The 21,185-nt window shown below is 45.4% G+C and overlaps 1 protein-coding gene across 1 annotated transcript in view; it reads right to left on the bottom strand.

Annotated features, from left to right (window-relative positions):
- Positions 1-21,185, bottom strand: part of GSH2 (glutathione synthetase 2) — an 87,405-nt gene that overhangs the window by 45,280 nt on the left and 20,940 nt on the right. The gene's annotated exons all lie outside the window — the stretch shown is intronic.

Genomic DNA, 21,185 nt, shown 5'->3' with positions numbered 1-21,185 from the left:
TATAAGGGCAAGTTTTGAGTTAGAGATGCCGCATGCGCATTGGGGATTTTTTGTAAGCCCTAGTTAAGGACAAGCCGCCAATCACCATCAATGTAGGCCAGGGTCAGTCAATCAATCGTGATGCAAAGTCCTGTACAGTTCTGTAACACGTTTTGTAAGCATGTACTATCACGGAAAGTTTTGGATTAGAGATGCACACTGGGCATTTTTTGTGAGCCCTAATTAAAGGACAAGTCACCAATCAGGCCAGAGTAAATCAATTGCCACTACAAAGTCTTGCACAGTTTTGTAACCCACCTGCTTATTGAACCAAGTCCCCAGTGCATGAAAAGTTTTGGACAGGTCAGGCAGCCCAAGCAGCTGGTCAGGCAAGCGGCCTTTAAATAGGCCCTTCCTCCCCCCACTCCAGACATCCAATAATCCATCAATCAGATCAAGGTCTAGTAACATGCACATGCAATCATCGCATAAGCAACCAGTTATCGACGCAAATCAGCCCAAACCATAGCCAGCTATTTGCAGGCAGAATAATATCATCTACATATAGCATAATGTGGACTGCAGTACCTGAGATGTCTATACCCCGTCCCCACCACCGTGACCAATGAAGTCAGCCACCACATCAATGTATAGCCCAAATAGTGTAGGAGAGAGTGGGCATCCTTGCTTCACACCTATGGTGCTAGCAATAACATCAGATAGCCCCCCAGGGCATCGTATGCGCCCGAGGACCTGCTCATATAAAGCATAGATGCCCCAAATCATCTCTGATGGGATCCCCAATGACTGTAGGCACTGGAAGAGTCTCTCTCATGGCACCGTGTCAAATGCTTTGCGGAAATCCACAAAGCAGCAGTATAATCTCTTCTCCCGCGCCCTAGCCTGGTAAATCAGACATCTCAGAGTGAATATATGGTCAATAGTGGAGAAAGATCGTCGGAATCCAGCCTGCCCTGGTGCTCGTAGTCCCTCCTCCTCTGCATATGAGCTCAACTCTGCCTCGAGCACTGCGCCATAAAGTTTGGCCAATGTATGACCAATCATGATAGTCCTGTAGTTGCTGGGGTCTAGAATGTCTCCCGCTTTGTGGAGAGGCACGATGGTGTGCATAGTCCACTCAGCTGGTAGGCCCTCCACTAGTGCCCTATTAAAGAGGTGAGCAACAAAGGGTCCCAATGTGTCAGCTGCATAAATAAAATGCTCACTCTGTATACCTATGTGGTCAGCCGATCTCCCATGTTGTAACCGACGGATAGCTCTCTCTACCATCGAGGCAGTAAAGAAAGTAGAGGTGGTCGGGCGGGACTCTTGTGGCTGTGGTATGGGCGGCTGCTGAGGGATATGGTAAAGGCTCTTTGCATATGTGTGCCATGTGTGTGGATCCTCAATCCGGGTACGAGGGCGAGGCTCTCTCATCCTACGCCATGCAGTGGCTGCATCTCTGCTCATGAGTAGGTGGTATATATCCCAGTACTGTGCCTCCTCATATGCACGCCTCTTAGGGCGTGTGAGGGTCCTCATCTGTCGGCTCGCCTGTCTCTGTGTAATGGTCCCCAGTGCTCTCTGGGCACGGAGGTGTCTATATAGCTCTCTGCACTCATCATCATACCACCGATTCTGGGAGATGCTCCTAGATCTATCTGTGTGTGCAATGTGTGTATGATGGGGGAAGATACGGGTGGCGGCCGTATGTAGTAGAGATGACAATTGGGTGGTGAGTGTGTCTAGAGGTGATAGGGGATCCATCTGGAATAGCCCATCATATACATGATGCTCATATACGTCTGCCAAGTCATGGGTGAAGTAGAAAGTTGTATGCGATGCCTGTGTGGGCTGTGTGGGTGCTGGTGTGGAGCTCGCCAGTGATAGTAAGAGGTACGTGTGATCTGCACCAATAGGACAGGGGGGGATGGTGAAAGAAAAAAAAATTGATTTTTTTTTTTAAAAACAAATTCTTTTTTCCTGAAAAAATCTGTACAAGTATGTACGGTATCGTATCGAACGGTATTCCATACGATAAGCCGTCGTACGCCGTACCAAACAACCCTGCTCTAGACAAGGAGCTTCTGACAAAACCACCTTGAGGTTCTTGAATGCCTCTGTCACCAATTGGCCGACCATTTGGTCCATCTCCAGTTTTGTGTCTTGTTCACTTGAGGCCAGGCCGGTGTCTCATGTGAAGAGGCCAATATTTTTGCTTAACATGGACGGGAGCCAGACTGGTGCCACCCGTGTGTTAGCAGGATGGTGTCGTATGGACAGGAGCCAGACTGGTGCCACCCATGTATGACCTGGACTGTGTTCTATCCATGGGATTGTCACGCCATGGAAGAGCCAGTATTTGTGCCGTGTCTTATCTATGGGACTGTCACTCCATAGGGAGGCTCGTGCCTGGAACTGTGTTTTACCTATGGGACTGTCACTCCATAGGAAGACCAGGATTTATGTTTTATGTCATGCCATTTTTGTGCCCGACAGATATTTTGTACTTGTTCCATGAACGGGAGATATGTCCATGATACTATTTGCACATGAACTCATGTTTTGCATGTTTGAAACTGTTTTCGCATGACTTGTATTCTTGTGTTTGCTTGCTTGACGTGTCACTTACTAAGCGGGGACGCCTACCAGTGAGTCCTGAAGTTTGCTCTGTCTTCTGACAAGTTTTGTTGCATGTGAACAGGTGGTAAGTGTATTGCACTTGTTGGTGTAAAAGTTTTAATTCTAACCTTTTGCTTTATAAGGTTGTATGTTCACATTCACTTAAAAAGTGGGCACCCACATATGGGCCAAGGTGGGGAGCCACACTTAACCTCTTGTGTGTGTGGGGGTGGGTGCATGGTCACCTACCCACACCACCATGAAGCTGGCCGCCCCCATGCAATCTTGGGAAGCCGGCCAGCTGTGGTTGTTTACTTCTCTCCAACCTCTACAAAAGAAAGCACCACGACCACCCCAACACACACAATCGTGCGCCTACAACTCTTCAGGCTACGCCACCTCCCTCTGTCCAGTAGGCTGCGCGTGTTCACCAGCAGGCTACTCCTTTTCCTCTTCCACAGACGACTGGCTCCATCACCTCTATAGGCGGTTACACCTCCTATCCATAGACGGCTACCGGTGGCTTTGCACCTCCTAGGTGGCTACACCTTCTACACAGGCAACTCCTCCTCATCCTTCTCGACAGGCTGCTGTGTCTTGGTGTCTACCACTAGTAGCTGCACACATACACTTCCGGGTATTGGTCTTCCATCTGCAAGCTACAAGTAAGTGAATTCAGATTTAAAGTAAAGAACTTTGTTGTAAATCTGATAAAGGATTCTCTCTACGGCTAACACCCGTTCGGTGCCGGGTAGTCCAAGCTTTTGGAGAACCACGGTCCAAAGGTGCCAAGATCGGGAGAGCCAGGCGTTAGTACGGGAGAGCCTGTTTGTGCGTGGTCCTGGAACACCAGTGGGGCGCTCTCCGCGGAGTCCAGTGAAGACACAGGACCATAGAGACTGGACCACTCAAGTGGTCGCTCTCCTTCGAAACATCTACTTCGAGCCTTTTGGTTTGGTACTGTATTCATTTGTACATGGACATCATCTCGTTCTTTGAACCCATGGAGCATTGTATTTGTTAAATACTCCCAATAATATAAAATATATTGAGGGGGGAGTCGGCCCGTTCCGGCCCCAGTGCTAGTGTCCATCTATTTCATTTCATTTCATTTCAAACTTCAGTTGTTATTAAGTTGTCCGTTTCAAATTGTGATATTAAGTTGTGCTATTACGCGTGTGGGTGTCCAACGGAGTCTATTCCCACTTGACGGGATCGGTTCCATTGGTATCAGAGCATGGTTGTTTCCCTCTTCCTAGTGGGGAAATGAACCTGTGTATTCGACACCCTGCTTCTGGCACACTTAACACAATGGACAGCCAAGGCAACCCTTTGGAAGTGCCTAATTCGAGGGGCCCATCAAGTGCCTCGCGTGGTTCTGATGCTCTAGGAGGAAGGCACAAGCCCCTTGAAAGGGTAAATGATAGTGATTCAAAGGGACAACTATCTCGAGGAAAGACAATCATGCTAGAAGAAGAGCCTGATGCAATGAAGGTTGAAATGGAGCATATGAGAAAGCTTTTGCACGCACAAGAGCAAGAGCTAAAATTTTTGCATAAAGATCCCCATGTGCAAAGTGCTATTGAAGCAAGGAAAGCCGATGCAATGGTAGATGCGACTTTTGAGTCCATGGCACGGGAAGTGGGAAAGAAGCCAAGAGAGTTGGCACTTTCTTACCTCCTCCGCAAAGGTGACATCAAAGAGGGGGAAGACGGAGAGCTGAAATTCAGAAATCCACCTCGCTTGAAGCATGGAGATCCCGCATCTCAAAGGTTGAGGTCATTTATGCAAAAGGAAGAGGTGACAGTCACCTCTCGTCATGCATCTTCTCCACAAGGCACAAAGCCTGACAGGTATATATATGCTATGCTCATGGAGGGCATGATGGTCACATGCATTATTCAGGGATCATCAGATATTCCTTTCGCCAATCCGGTTGTATACCAAAATCCTTGATGTGAGGATTGGTATCATCTGTGGTGATGGATGTATAGCCTCCCCTTGTATGAACTGGGTGTGCCTTGCGCCGCCTGTGGAAACAGTAGCCAATCATGAAAGTGGCAATCCAGATTTCCAACACGTCAGCTAAGTGGGGGTTTTTCGGCTTTGTGTGCTTAGCCACGGTCTCCCACAGTGTGCCTTCTCCCCCGATGGGTAACAGCTCTTCTAAATCTAGCATTGGTGCGTGGAGAGGGTAAGGCACATAAGGTTGCATTCATGATTCCATCGTAGAACAAGCATCAGGCATTATACTTCGAGTGGGTTCAAATGGTGTGATTTGCATCAACACCTTGAACATGAGTTTTGGCTTTAAAAGTGGGTTTCTTGCTCACGAAAGTCACATGCATCTGATTCTCAAGTTCGTGGAGCACATGCCACCGTGCTTCATGAAACTTCCATGATGGCCCATGGAGCCCATGCAGATAGGGTTGCCCCGTTGAATAAAGGGAACACCCAAAAGTGGGATAGACTTGAGCAAAGAGATTGAAAGCGTGCAACAGAATGCCAACAAGTTTTGGAAAGTGTTGCTTGAGGTAACTCCCTTTATGCAAATCACTGAGGATGAAAGAAAGAGGAAGTTTCGCTCTGGATTGCAACTAGCTTATCGTTCGGGCATTAAATTGCACCCGAAACATACTTTGCAACAGCTCACAGCCTCTGCTCTTGCTACAGAGCAATTGGTGCTCAAAATTAAGCAGGATCAAGGCGGTTCAAAGGGGAAAGACAAGGCTGTCCCAAATCTGCAAAAAGGTCGACAGCAGCCACCTAAAAAGAACTTCCGGGAGACCCACAAGGGAGGTAAAGCTGAAAATACCTCATCTAAAGATTAGGGCCCAAAGAAGAACAATTTGGCTTGACCCCGAAGCAAAGAGAGCAATATGCCAAAGAGGGAAAATGTTTTTCTTGTGGTAGCAAAGAGCACATGTTTCGACAATGCCCTGACCGCAAACCAAAGCACGAGGACAAGCCCCGATGTGCAGGGAAACACTGAACATGATGCAAAAGAGTAAATGGTATGCAAGGCTTGGGGTCAAATTGTAAATGTAACTTGGTTGAACACAATGCTAATCAATACACTTAAATACACTAAGATTTGAAGGACACTCGCTCAAGTACAAGAAATAAATTGCTGAATTGACAAGAGACACACAATGAGCGGGAACGGCCGACCCCTCCCTTGAGTAAATTGTATTACTATTGAAGAAATTCAATACATAGCTTCACGGGCATCCATTGCCAAATCCTCCATGCCAATGCATATGAAATTCAGCATTTAGAAAACAATGGTATGTCGATGTAGATCACCAAGGAGCTGCCTTGATACCCGGCCCGACTTCAGTGCCCACATTCTCTACCATTGGCTCTATGTTCTACCAAGCAAGGTAGCAACATCTTCAAGAGCACATAGGACGAGAAATACTATACAGGGCGGCTAAACAAGGAGTCCCGCCCTTCTACTGAATAAGTAATGACAACATATTGTCAAATTAGCTTACCAGTCTTCGTAGAAATTGTTGCAAGCCGAAGCCTTCGCGTTGGAAGCTTTAGAAGTGTTGATATCTTCGATTTGCCGCTGAAATTAGGGTTTTCAGCAAAAAGACCAAAAATTACAGCAAAAATGAGAGCTGTTTTGCTGAATTTCAGTCATTGGGAGTGAGTAGGAGAGTGATTTGCACTTGGAAACACTCTTGGAAGCTTGGAAAACACCCTAGCAAGTTGGGTATGGCTATGGAGTGCTTGGAAATGGAGAGAAATGGTGGAAAAACAGAGTTTTCAGCCTCCAAAAATCCTCATGAGGAGAAAACACGAATTTTCTCTTAATAAGTAAGTGAATTGGGGTCCAATCAGGTGAGGGGACATGGGGAGATGCCCATTTATGAGTAAAAAGGGAGGATCAGGTCCTGGACATTGAGTCTTGTCCACCTCGGGACTTCAGTGAGTGTGAACTTGGAAGCGGTCATAATTTATAAGTGACTTTTGGGCGCCCAAACTTTAATGAAGTGGGAATGCACTCACTTATAAATATTGACCAAGTCCTAAGGGCTATTTGAGCCTAGATTGGGTAATACTTACCACCTGTTCACATGCCACACAACCATGTTAGCAGACAGTTTCACACGCACGGTTCACGGGCGGGCGTCCCCTAGCCCGGAACTACACATAGGTCATGCAGGCATGAAAACAGCATGCAATTTCATTTGCAGGCAAGCACATAAAGATGCTATGCAATGCAGCATTGGTATGAGCAATTTCCGTTCATGAAACCATATAAGACCAGGCGTTTCCAGGCAAGTATATGCGATACCAGACCTAGTGGAAAGCCAATCCTCCAGGCGTTTCCGGGTATGTACACAAAGGCACAAGTCCCAGCGGAAAGCCAAGTCCTCCAGATATTCCGAGCATGATAACGTCAAGTCCCAACGGAATATCATATCCAACTATACAGCATGACACGTGTCAATCACATGCATAGGCACATTCCATAAGCCATGGACACCAATCCAATATGTACATAGTGTGAAAGCAAGAGTGAACCATTCGGGTGGCCAAATGGTGACATCCCCCCCCGCTTCTAAACAGTTGTCCGCAACTGAAATGCATCCAAATATGTCTGAAGCACATGCGGGCAATCTTTGAAGAACTCTTCATCTACCCATTTAGCATCAATGGGAAGATAGTTCTTAAACTTCACAAGGTAACGCCTCACAACTTTGCCTGCAGCAAGCTTGCGTTCCTTGTGATACACAATCTGCTCTGGTTGCAAGATCTCCTCAAGCTCATCCACTTCTGGTGGATCCTCAATGACCATTTCACTGGGCTCCGGCCCTACATACTTGCGAAGGAGACTCACATGAAAAGCATTGTGTATGTACCAATGACTAGGTAATGCCAATCTGAAAGCCACTTCATTGATCTTCTCGATCACTCGAAAAGATCCATAGTACCTGGTTGCAAGCTTAGGATATGCACCCTCTTTGCCAGGCCTCTTTGCAAGTCTTGCTTTCTCAAATTTCAGCAATACCCAATCATTCTCTTTAACATCCAATTGCCTTCTATGCTTGTCTGCAGCCTTTTCATGCTTGTCTTGTGACCTTGCAATGGCTGTCCGCACCTGAGCAAAAGCAATATCGAAGTCTCTTACATACTCATCAGCTGCAAATATCTCATCCTTTGTGCGAAGGATGGGTGGCAAAACCACCTTACCATAAACAATCTCAAACGGGGCCTTTCCCGTAGATGCATGCACTGTGTTGTTGTATGCAAATTCCACAAGCGGTAAGTACTTCTCCCAAGAAGACTTCTGATCCGCCACATAACATTTCAAGAGATCCAACACGGATGAATTTGCAACCTCACTTTGCCCATCCGTTTGAGGGTGATAAGCTGATGATAAGTCCAATTTGGTGCCCATATTATCAAATAAGGCCCGCCAAAAGAGACTTGTAGTCCTGGGATCTCTATCCCCCACAATGGACTTCGGCATTCCATGATGTTTGAACACTTGTGCAAGATATATTTTAACCATATGCTCAGCTTTGATGGTCTTTTTGACCAGCAAGAAATGAGCTTGCTTGCTAAACCTGCCTACAATTGTCCAAATTGCATCATTACCCTGTTGGGTACGTGGCAAGTCCATAATGAAATCCATTGTAATACTTTCCCATGGCTGCGTGGGAATAGGCAATGACTGAAGCAAACCTGGTGCCTTTTGCCTATCAAATTTGACCTTTTAACGGGTGATACATGCACGTACATGTGCCTCTATGTCCTTCCGCATACCTGGCCAAAAGAAATACCGCTCAATCATGTGCGTAGTAGGCATCATGCCTCTATGACCAGCATATGGAAGAGCATGGCACTCATCCAAAACCTTTTGCCTCATGTCAGACACCACACATAGGCAATTATCTTTCATGAGATAACCCTCTTAGATCACATATGAGGCATGTGCATGACCAGCTATCAAATCAGCCCAAATAGTGGCAAAATCAGCATCCGTATGATACAAATCACGCATGGTAGACAAGTCCCCATGAGAGGCAACTGAGATAGCTGCTACATACGGCTTTCGTGACAATGCATCGGCCACTACATTCTTCTTTCCCGGGGTGTGCAAGAGCTGAAAATGAAACATAGAGAGGAAATTGGCCATCCTCATATGCTTCTCTGATAACTTAGTTTGAGTAAGAAAATACCTCAAACTCTGGTGATCTGTCTTCACAGTGAAATCAGCCCCAAGAAGGTAATGTTTCCATATAGTAAGTGCATGAATTACAACCAAGAGCTCTTTCTCATAAATGCCAAGAGATAGCTCTGCATCATGCAATCTACGACTCTCATAAGCCACGGCATGTTCCTCTTGATTAAGGACAGCTCCTATGCAATTTCCAGATGCATCACATTCCACACAAAAAGGCTTTTGCAAATCCGGAACGATCAACACTGGACCATGAGTAGTTGCATCTTTCAATTTGAGGAATGCATCTCTCTCTACATTAGTCCATTTGAAGACGGCCTTCTTCTTTGTCAAATCATGCAAAGGAGAAGCAATCCATGCAAAGTGCCGAATGAACCTGCGGTAGTAAGAGCATAATCCAAGAAAACTACGGATCTCATGCACCGAACTCAATTCGGGCCAATTCCGAATTGCATCAATCTTTGCAGGATCCATCCGCACTCCATCTTTGGACACAATATACCCAAGATAATGTATCTCTGACAAGAAGAACTCAATCTTCTTTGCATTTATGAAGAGTTTAGGCTTATGGAGCTCTTCAAAAACAATAGCCAAATGAGCTTTATGCTCTTCTTCGGCCTTCGAGAAGACTAGGATGTCATCAAAGAAGACACCTGTAAATTTCCTCTACCCACGGAATATGCGATCCATCATTCTATTGAATGTAGCCGGGGCATTTGTAAGACCAAAAGGCATAACAAGATACTCATAAAGCCCAAATGCTGTCCTGAAAGCAGTTTTGTGTACATCCTCAGGCACTACACGCACTTGATGATATCCACTCTTGAGATCAATTCGGCTAAAGCATGCCGATCCATCCAACTTGTCAAGGATGTCGTCTATGCGTGGAATCGGAAACCGATTCTTGATGGTGAGCTTATTCAAAGCTCTATAATCCACACACATACGAAAGGATCCATCCTTCTTTTGAACTAAGAGGACGGGTGAACAATATGGGGAAGAGCTTGGTTGAACCAAACCCTTCTCAAGAAGCTCATTTACTTGCTTCATGATCTCCTCTTTTTGGGATGCACTTACACGATAGGCTGGCCTACTAGGTGGTGAGCTACCCGGCACAAGATCAATGCGATGATCTTCCGGTCGTGCAGGTGGTAACTCATTTGGTAACTCATCGGCAAAACAATCATTGTGCTCTTGCAAAAATTTCAGCCTATCATTACAAAGAGTGTTTACATGTACATCATTTTCCTCAACAGGATCTCGTACAAAAATCAAGTACGCAAAAATACTCTTTTTCATTACTTTCTTAATTTGTACATGAGATATAAGGGAAATGGTATCACCCTCTTCACCAGCATCAATTACATGTTCTCGGCCTTTATGCATGAAGGTGATCCTGTTAGTCTTGTAAGCCTTGCACGGATCAATACGTGTATGCCAAGGCTTTCCAAGCAATGTAGACGTATGCTCACTTATGGTAGTGCTATGTGTGAACAGGGCTTAACCAAGGGTACTTTTTCCCATGTGGTTTTTTCCCTTGGACATCAAGTGTGAAAGGACACTCTAACATATAATATTTTGTACTTCTATATTATATGGATGTGGCACACATGCAAGGGTTGACTTGCATTTTGTGGATACCACATTTTTGGCTCTCTCTCGCTCTCTCTCATTTCTGTGTGTGAGCTTCTCTACCCTGCACCTAACCCTAATGTGCAAGTTTGTGTGTGAGTGTGTGAGTCCAACACCCAACATTTGGTATCAGAGTAGGGAGCTGCCTGTGGATTTCTGCCCCTGGAAAAATTGAATTCCGTCGTCGAAATTCCGTCGAAAACTGCCGTTCCGTCCGTCATCTGCGTTTTTCCGTCGCCGGACTGCCCGCTTCCGTCAGCGCTCCTCCGTCCGGCCACCAAAGACGGGCGGCACTAGTGTCGCGGGCGGCACCGCCCTCTGCAACCAGCGACCCAGCACCGCCGCCGCCCAGTTCGCGGGCGGCACCGCCCTCTGCAACCGGCGACCCAGCACCGCCGCCGCCCAGCTCCGTCACGGTTCCGGCCACCCTCGCCGTCAGCGCTCCATCCGGGAGCCACGTCGGCGTTCTGCTCCCATCCGGCCTTCGTCGCCGTCGCCCAGCGTCGACCCCCCGTCCTGCTCCGTCGACGTGTTCCGTTCCGACTGCTGCTCTGTTCATCCGTTCGTTCGCTCCCACCAACGACTCGTGCCCAGCTGACGGCTCCCGCCCATTCAAACTTACCTACGGCCAGAGCCGTGCTCGCCTTGCTCTGAGCGCCCGCCTCCGTCTGCCGACTCGCCCGACACCTGCCCAGCTACAGCGACGACGATGACTCGACGGCTGCCGCCCGTTCTGTTTTCCGCTGCCGCCAGGCCTTGGTGCAGCTAGCCTACGGCTGCCGCCCACGCCTATCCCATCAGCTCCGTAAGCTCCAGCCCCAGCTCCCCGTCGGCTGCCCACAGCCATCCGCCGCCCTGCTGGCTTCCTCCAACGCCCGTTAACACTGTCTGCTCCAAGCCTGCTGCCCTTGCATGAAGGTATTTCTCTGTTTGGTTTGCATTTGCACAGGACATTTGGTTGCCTGGCAGTGCACATTGGTGCTTGGTTTGCTTGCAGATATATTTGTTGACATGGCACAGAATGCTACAGATGTATTTGGTGTGCTCACCCAGGAGGACAAGCTGGATGGATCTAACTACTCCCTCTGGAGTTTCATGATCCGTAATTTGCTGGTAGCCAAAGGGCTTTGGGGCATCGTGTGTGGTGATGACACACGCCCACTTACCATACAGCCAGCCACGCCTCAAAGGGGAGGTGCTCAAAGAGCTCCTGATGTAGATCCTGCTCCCACACAAGAGCAGAAGAGATGGGACTCTAGAGATGCACAGGCCATGTCATTGATAGCCCTTTCAGTGAAAAGGACTATTATTTCGCACATTCGTTGATGCAAGACATCGAAGCTTGCATGGGACACATTGGAAGCAATGTATCAGGTACGCAACGAGGCAAGGGTTGCCTACTTGAAGAGGCAATTGGATCTTCTTTATATGGATGAGGGTGACTCCATGGCAGATCATCTCACCAAAGTGAAAGATTTGCAGGAACAATTGCTCAACATTGATGAGGTTATCCCAGACAGACAGATGGTCACCAACACTCTTCATTCTTTACCGCCTTCCTACTTGGGCTTTCACACCTCTCTCAACCTCTCAATGAGAGGAGGTGGTGATCCCGTCACTTTTGAAGAGCTCGTGGGTTTACTCTTGCAAGAAGAGCAAACAAGAGCAAACTTATCGAGCAACCGTGGTGGAGAAAAGGCATTTACAGCCAAGGATAGGGGTAAAGCAAAGAGCTTTAGGCATGGGGGACAACAATCTAGCAAGGCTGGTCATGGACAGCCCTCTTCTAGTGGTGAAAAGTCTGACAAAGGGGATGCAAACAAGCCCAAAAAGAAGGGCAAATGTCACTACTGCCATAAGCCTAGACACTACATCAGTGAATGTAGGAAGCAGATTGCAAAAGAGAAAAGAAAAGAAGCAGGCAATGCAGTAGCAGACTCTTCTAATGACAAAGCACAGCAATCAGCTAATGTAATCCAGGAAGAGTACACTTTTTTGGTCACATGCACTAGTGACACACCAAGTGCTTCAGACACTGATATGTCTTGCATTGCATCTGACAGACAGCATGCATCATGGTATTTTGATAGTGGTGCTTCGAGCCACATCACTTCATGCAAAGATGTATTTCAGCACTTGGTTTATGCTTCAAATGGCCGCACTGTATCATGTGCATATCATACCACATATCCAGTAAACTTATTGCAGCCAATGGTGCCAATATATGTATGAAAAATGTATTGTATGTTCTAGGAATAAAGAAATATCTGCTCTCCGTCTCAGCCATAAACGACCAAGGTTTATGAATTTGAAGATGGGAAGTGTTTGGTAAAAGACCCATCAAAGGGTTATGAAATAGTCACTTCTGGAACATGATACAAAGGCTTGTATAAGCTGGACAGCTTTGACAAGCGCACTTATGATGTAAATACAGTGGCTGCCCACACTCCTACTATGCATGATGCAGAGCTATGGCATGCTCGTTTTGGGCATGTAAATTTTCAAAGTTTGATGCTTTTGCAAAAGCATCATATGGTTGATAATATGCCGCCTCTTGAGTCTCCACCAAGACATGTATGTGGGGTGTATTTTGGGAAAGATGCAACGAAAACCATTTCCCAAAGATGGAGCTGTTAGAGCTGAAAGTAAATTACAGCTCATACATAGTGATGTATGTGGTCCAATGCGGACACCATCCATAGGGAGGCATCTTTACTTCGTCACATTCATTGATGACTACTCCAGGTTTGCTTGGGCTTACCCTTTGAAAGCGAAAGCAGATGTGTTTACATGCTTTCGACACTTTGTAGCAATGGCTGAAAATATGTGTGCATGTAAAGTCCAAACACTCCGCTCAAATAGAGGTGGAGAATACATGTCAAATGCATTCAAGGATTACATGCTTGGCATCAAACACCAATGTACTGTGCCTTATACACCGCAGCAGAATGGTGTAGCTGAAAGGAAAAATAGATCTCTCATGGAGATGGCAAGATGCATGGTGAAAGCACAAAAGTTGCCTCACAAATTTTGGATGGAAGCTATAATGTGTGCAACTCATGTGTTGAACAGGTGTCCAACAAAAGCTTTGAAAACCATAACACCATTTGAGGCTTGGTATAGTCGAAAGCCACCAGTGGATTATATGCGTACATTTGGGTGTTTGGCATATGCACATGTGTCAGAACAACTCCGAACAAAGCTAGATGACAAAGCAATTAAATGCATTTTTGTGGGCTACAGCAATGAAAGCAAAGGATACCGTCTTTATAATCCAACTACACGAAGGATTTTTGTCAGTAGAGATGTGGTATTTGCTGAAAATTCAGAACAGCCCATGTACAGCTTGCATAAAAGCAATGATACAGGCTTACAGGACATGTTTGAAGGACTTTTACCCATTGCAATTAGGGGAGATTCAGATCAGCAAGCCCCTACACAAGAAAATCCACATGTAGAACATGTGGACCAGCCAGCCATTCAGCCCCCTTCTATGGAAGAAGTGGAAGATCTTGTCAGGGAAGAGCAAACAGCCATAGACACAGCCAAGTCAGTGCCAAGATGGTTGCTGAAAACTTTGCAAGAAAGCAAACTTGCAGCTCCACTCACAGGTAGAACAAGGGCTAGTTCCAGCCATGCTTTGAATGTACATCGTGGGGAGTCTGCATTCGCAATGGGTGGTCTCTTTGATTCAAAAGAGCCTTCTTCTTATGAAGAAGCACATGAGAATGAGCATTGGTTGCAAGCTATGCAAGCTGAGATTTCTTCTATAATGAAGAACAATACATGGGATCTTGTGGAATTGCCTAAAGGCAAGCATGTAATTGGAACAAAGTGGTTGTACAAAGTCAAAAGAAAGTCTGATGGTACTATTGACAGGTACAAAGCAAGACTTGTGGCTAAAGGCTACTCCCAGAAAAAGGGAATAGATTATGAAGAGACTTTTGCTCTTACTTCGAGAATGACCACAATAAGATCAGTAATTGCATTGGCTGCCCATAAAAGATGGAAAGTGCATCAATTGGACATCAAAACTGCATTCTTAAATGGGGATTTACAGGAGGAAGTATATGTAAATCAGCCCATTGGTTTTGTAGTTCCTGGTGAGGAACATAAAGTATGCAGGTTGCACAAAGCATTGTATGGGTTAAAGCAAGCTCCAAGAGCTTGGTATGATAAGATACATGCTCATCTAACCAGCCAAGGTTATGAGAATAGTCCAGCTGAAAGCACATTGTATGTGAAGAAAACCGATGCCGATATTCTCATAGTCATCTTGTATGTAGATGACATGCTCATTACAGGTACAAGCAAAGCACAAATTTCAGATTTCAAAGCTGATTTGAAAGCTGAATTTGATATGTCAGATTTGGGGCATTTACACTACTATCTCGGCATACAGTTTATGCATACAGATGATGGCATTGTTATGCAGCAAACTAAGTACATAAAAAGTTTGCTAAAAAGGTTTCACATGGATGAATGTAAGCCCATTTCTACTCCGGTAGAACCAGGTGTACGGCTTACTATGCATGATATTGGAGAGCCTTTTGAGACTGGCATTTACAGCCAGGCAGTGGGATGCCTCATTTACTTGTGTAACACGAGGCCAAACATACCTTTTGGGGTGTCTGTTGAGCAAATTCATGCACAGCCCAGGCACAAAGCATTGGCAAGCAGTCAAACGCATTTTTCGTTATCTTAAGGGTACCCTAGATCTTGGTTTGTTCTATCCCAAGGAGGGCAGCTTGCAGCTTTATGCATATAGTGATTCAAATTGGGCTGGTGATTATGATACCAGACAATCCACCAGTGGGAATTGTTTTTTTCTTGGCAGTTCATGCATATCGTGGTTGAGTAAAAAGCAACCCACTGTTGCTACATCTACTTGTGAGGCTGAGTAAAGGGCAGTCTTTACAGCTACAGTAGATTGTGTATGGTTGAGGAGACTATTGGCTGATCTTCGTGAGTGTCAGCAGACACCCACCACCATTCTCACTGATAGCCAGAGTGCTATGGCCGTGGCACGAAATCCAGTATTTCATGCACGTACCAAGCACATTGAGATTCATCATCACTATGTCACAGAGAGGCTACATGCAGGGGAGATCAGTTTATCTAATTGCCCTACACAGGATAATGTTGCATATCTTTTCACAAAGGCTTTACTTCGAGAAAAGTTTGAAGCTTTCCGCAAAGCTTTGGGCTTACTCTCATACAGAGAGTGATCTGCTACCTTGTACAGGTTCACACTTCCACTACAGGGGGGGATTTGTAGACATATGCTCACTTATGGTAGTGCTATGTGTGAACAGGGCTTAACCAAGGGCACTTTTTCCCATGTGGTTTTTCCCCTTGGACATCAAGTGTAAAAGGACACTCTAACATATAATATTTTGTACTTCTATATTATATGGATATGGCACACATGCAAGGGTTGACTTGCATTTTGTGGATACCACACTTTTGGCTCTCTCTCTCTCTCTCTCTCTCTCTCTCCCTCATTTCTGTGTGTGAGCTTCTCTACCCTGCACCTAACCCTAATGTGCAAGTTTGTGTGTGTGAGTGTGTGAGTCCAACACCCAACAAGCAATACATCACAACCATTCAAAGGCGCCACAAGAAAATCCTCATGATCCACATAGCCTTGAATGTGTAAGCGCAACTTGCCAAAAATAGGCATGACCTACACTTCTCTACCAGCCATTCAAAGGCGCCACAAGAAAATCCTCATGATCCACATAGCCTTGAATGTGTATGCGCAACTTGCCAAAAATAGGCATGACCTGCACTTCTCTACCAACAAAGGGAGCCCCTGCTTCAATTTGAGGACCCATGTCCTCCACTTCAATACCCAAAGCAGCTGCCATCTGAGTGGACATGAAATTCTCCGTTGCACAATCATCAAACATAAACAAAGCGGGCTGATTCTTGAGTTGTCCCCAACCTTTACATACAACCCTATCTTTGCTATCATGTGAAGTGTTGCCCTGCACATCCGGAACCATATGCACATTAGGCTTCGGTACATTAGCATTTTCAGCTTTGTTCTTCTTATTTGGGCATGCTCTTGCCATGTGCTCAGTGCTGCCACAAGTAAAGCATTTGCCTTCACGCATATATTGCTCCTTCTTCTCAGCACTAAGACCAAAGTTTGCCGGCTTATAAGGGCGCTTTTTAGCAAACTTATTTTCAGCTTTTGGACCTGATTTGGCTTGGTTTTGGTCCCTTTTAGGTGGTTGTCCATCATTTTGCAGGTTTTGGACAGCCCTCTCTTTGCCTTGAAATGAGGGTTTAGCCTTATTGGATCGACTCAATTTGAGTTCCAATTGCTCGGTGGCGGTGGCGGTGGCGGTGGCGGCTGCAATTAATTGGTGTAAGGTATGACCAGAATACGTTTGTAATCCCGCTTTGTACACGGGTTGCAATCCCGATTGAAACCTTCTCTTCCTTTCCGCCTCGGTGACATGCATAAATGGAGACACCTCCAAGAGCACTTTCCAAAACTTTTGTACATATGCATTTACCGATTCCCCCTCATTTTGCTTTACCCAATCCCACTTCATTGTTATCTCATTCAATGCATTGGGAGACAAGAATTGAGCATAGAACCTCTCCTTGAACTCTTCCCATGATCTAACAGGAACAAACCCGCATACCGAGTAAGTGCCGCATAACAAGAAGAGATTATGAAGCAGGTAAATGAGCTTTTAGAGAAAGGTTTGGTTCAGCCTAGTTCCTCACCTTATTGCTCTCCTATGCTTCTTGTTCAAAAGAAAGACGGATCATTCCGCATGTGTGTGGACTATAGAGCTTTAAACAAGCTTACCATTAAGAACAGATTCCCAATTCCGCGTATTGATGACATTTTGGATAAGCTTGATAGTTCGGCTTGTTTCAGCCGACTTGATTTGAAGAGTGGTTATCACCAAATACGAGTGGTGCCACAAGATGTCCATAAAACTGCATTCAGGACAGCCTTTGGATTATATGAATTTTTGGTAATGCCTTTTGGTCTCACCAATGCTCCTGCCACGTTTAATTGTATGATGGATAGGATATTCCGACCCCATCGCAAATTCACAGGAGTATTCTTTGATGATATCTTGGTTTTCTCCAAGAATGAGCAGGAACACAGAACTCATTTGGTCACAGTGTTCGAAGAGTTGCGGAAGCATAAACTTTTCATTAATGCCAAGAAAAGTGAGTTCTTCCTTTCAGAGATACATTATCTGGGTCATATTGTATCCAAGGATGGAGTAACAATGGATCCTACAAAGATAGAGACCATTCGGAATTGGCCAAAATTGCAAAACGTACATCAAGTACGTAGTTTTCTCGGATTATGTTCATATTATAGGCGTTTCATAAGTTATTTTACTATGATAGCCACCCCTCTACATGATCTCACAAAGAAGAAAACCACTTTCAAATGGACTTCTAAAGAACAGGATGCTTTCTTGCAACTCAAGCATGCTATCATATGTGGACCCATATTGATTGTTCTTGACTTGCAAAAATCATTCGTGGTAGAATGTGATGCTTGTGGCGATTGTATAGAAGCTGTCCTAAATCAAGAAGGGCATGCAGTTGCATACGAGAGCCGTCGATTGCATGATGCTGAGCTTCATATGGATATCTATGAGAAAGAGCTCTTGGCTGTAATTCATGCCCTAAAGACATGGAAACATTATCTTCTTGGGGCTGAATTTGTAGTCAAGACAGATCATCAAAGCTTGAGATACTTTCTATCTCAAACAAAGCTTTCGGAGAAGCAGATTAGGATGGCAAACTTTCTTTCCATGTTTCATTTTCAGATTGTGCATACTCAAGGAAAGAAAAATGTGGTAGCAGATGCATTATCCAGGAGGCCTTATGTAGCTGCAGTCTCAGTGGCCTCTCATGGCGACTTATCTGCTATGCGAGATTTGTATCATTTGGATGCTGGTTTTTGCCATATATAGACTGATTTGATGGCTGGTCATTCACATGCCTCTTATGCTATCAATGAGGGTTATCTTATGAAGGATAATTGCCTTTGTGTTGTGAAGGATTTGCATCCAAAGGTTGTGGAGGAATGTCACGCTCCACCTTATGCTGGTTATAGAGGTATCATGCCCACTACACGCATGATTGAGAGATGTTTCTTTTGGCCAAGCATGCGTAAAGACATTGAGGCTTATGTACGTGCATGTATTACTTGCCAAAAGGTGAAATTTGACAGGCAAAAACCTCCAGGTTTGCTTCAGCCATTGCCTATTCCCTCGCAACCTTGGGAAAGTATTACTATGGATTTTATTATGGACTTGCCTCGATCCCAGCATGGAAATGATGCTATTTGGACCATTGTGGACAGGTTTAGCAAGCAAGCTCATTTCTTGCCCGTCAAGAAAACCATTAAAGTTGATCATATGGTAAAGCTTTTTCTTGCTAATATTTTCAAGCATCATGGTATGCCTAAATCCATTGTTGGGGATAGAGATCCCAGGACTACGAGCCTCTTTTGGAGGGCTTTATTTGATAACATGGGTACTACACTTGAGTTTTCATCAGCTTATCATCCCCAAACGGATGGCCAAAGTGAAGCTGCAAATTTAGCCGTGTTGGATTTATTGAAGTGTTATGTGGCAGATCAAAAGACTGCATGGGAGAAGTATCTTTCACTTGTTGAGTTTGCCTACAACAATACGATCCATGCCTCCACGGGAAAGACTCCGTTTGAGATTATTTATGGCAGAGTGGTATTGCCACCCAACCTTCGTACAAAGGATGAGATTTTTGCAGAGCTGATGAATATGTTCGTGACTTGGAAGAAGCCTTTGCTCAGGTGCGGACAGCCATTGCAAGGTCACAAGATAAGCATAAAATGGCTACTGACAAGCATAGAAGGGACATGCAAGTCAAAGAAGGTGATTGGGTTTTGCTGAAATTTGAGAAGGCCAGGCTTCGGAAGAGGCCAGAACGAGAAAGATCATATCCTAAGCTTTCTCCTCGCTATTATGGACCCTTCAAGGTGATTAAAAAGATCAATGAAGTGTCATACAGGCTTGCTTTACCTAGTCACTGGAAGATTCACAACGCATTTCATGTGTCTTTTTCGGAAATATGTGGGGCTAGATCCTGACGAGCCTGTCACATAAGATCCGCCAGAGATTGATGAGGTTGAGGAGATCCTCCAGCCAGAACAAATTGTTTTTCACGAGGAGCGAAAGCTACCTGCGGGAAAGCTTTCCAGGAGATACCTTGTGAAGTTTAAAAATTATTTGCCTATTGATGCAAAGTGGGTAAAGTTTTAATTCTAACCTTTTGCTTTATAAGGTTGTATGTTCACATTCACTTCAAAAGTGGGCATATCCACTTTGTTGACAAAGTGGATTCTGAAATCCAAATTTCCATTAAGACTAACGTTTCTATCGTGACATTGAAATTTTCGTCCAAAGAAAGAGAAATTTTGGTTCATAATGAACGAAAATTTCACTTTTATTAGATGAAAAAATTGGTCCGTCAAAAAATTCCATTGATGGAAAAAATTCCGTTGATGGAAAAAAAATTCCATCAAAAAAATCCGTCGATGGAAAAAAATTTCCATCAAAAAAAATTGTCGATGGAAAGAATTCCCATCAAAAAAATTTCGTCAAAAATTTCCATCGATGGAATCCTAATTTCCGTGCACATATTGAATTTTTTGTCACAACAAAAATTTCCATCCGTCAACAGAAATTTGGATTCCAAAATCCAAGTGGATTCTAGTATCCAAATTTTCGTTGACAGAATGTTTTCCATCCACTAAAATTTTTGACGGAATTCCATGAAGCTGGCCGCCCCCATGCAATCTTGGAGAGCCGGCCAGCTGTGGTTGTTTACTTCTCTCCAACCTCTACAAAAGAAAGCACCACGACCACCCCAACACACACGATCGTGCACCTACAACTCTTCAGGCTGCGCCACCTCCCTCTGTCCAGCAGGCTGCGCGTGTTCACCAACAGGCTACTCCTTTTCCTCTTCCACAGACGACTGGCTGCTGCACCTCAAGCTGCTGCGTTTCTGCATACCAGGCGGTGACTGTTCTCAGGCTGCGCTACCTACCACAACAGGCGGCAGTGTGTTCATCTCCAGCAACTGTGCTCCTACATCCAGGGGGCTGTACACTGCAGCCAGACAGCTGTTGTACCTACAATTGGCGGCTGTGCTTGTTTCTCCAGCAGGCTGCCCTATCCTCTGCAGGCTGCAACCAGGTGTTCCTGCTCCTCTTCCCATACAGGCGGCTGCCTCCTTTAGACAGTGGCTGCTGCCCCTCCTCCCGTATAGACTTCTGCACTGCCTCCTCTTGCAGGCGACTGTGTATCCATCTCCAGCGGCTGCTTCTCCTCTCCGGCAGACGGTTGCACCTACTCCTCCTCCTCCTCCACAGCAAGTGGCTGTGTCCTGCACAGCAGGCGGCTGCTCCATCACCTCTGTAGGCGGTTACACCTCCTATCCATAGACAGCTACCGGTGGCAATGCACCTCCTAGGTGGCTACACCTTCTACACAGGCAGCTCCTCCTCATCCTTCTCGACAGGCTGCTGTGTCTTGGTTTCTACCACTAGTAGCTGCACACAGACACTTCCGGGTATTGGTCTTCCATCTGCAAGCTACAAGTAAGTGAATTCAGATTTAAAGTAAAGAACTTTGTTGTAAATCTAATAAAGGATTCTCTCTACGGCTAACACCCGTTCGGTGCCGGGTAGTCCAAGCTTTTGGAGAACCACGGT

The sequence above is a fragment of the Cibotium barometz genome, chromosome 13, assembly GCF_041138505.1.
Source record: "Cibotium barometz isolate CiBa-2024 chromosome 13, ASM4113850v1, whole genome shotgun sequence".
Classification (NCBI taxonomy): domain Eukaryota; kingdom Viridiplantae; phylum Streptophyta; class Polypodiopsida; order Cyatheales; family Cibotiaceae; genus Cibotium; species Cibotium barometz.
Note: the sequence above shows the minus strand (reverse complement) of the source record. Positions and strands in the feature narration are given on the sequence as shown.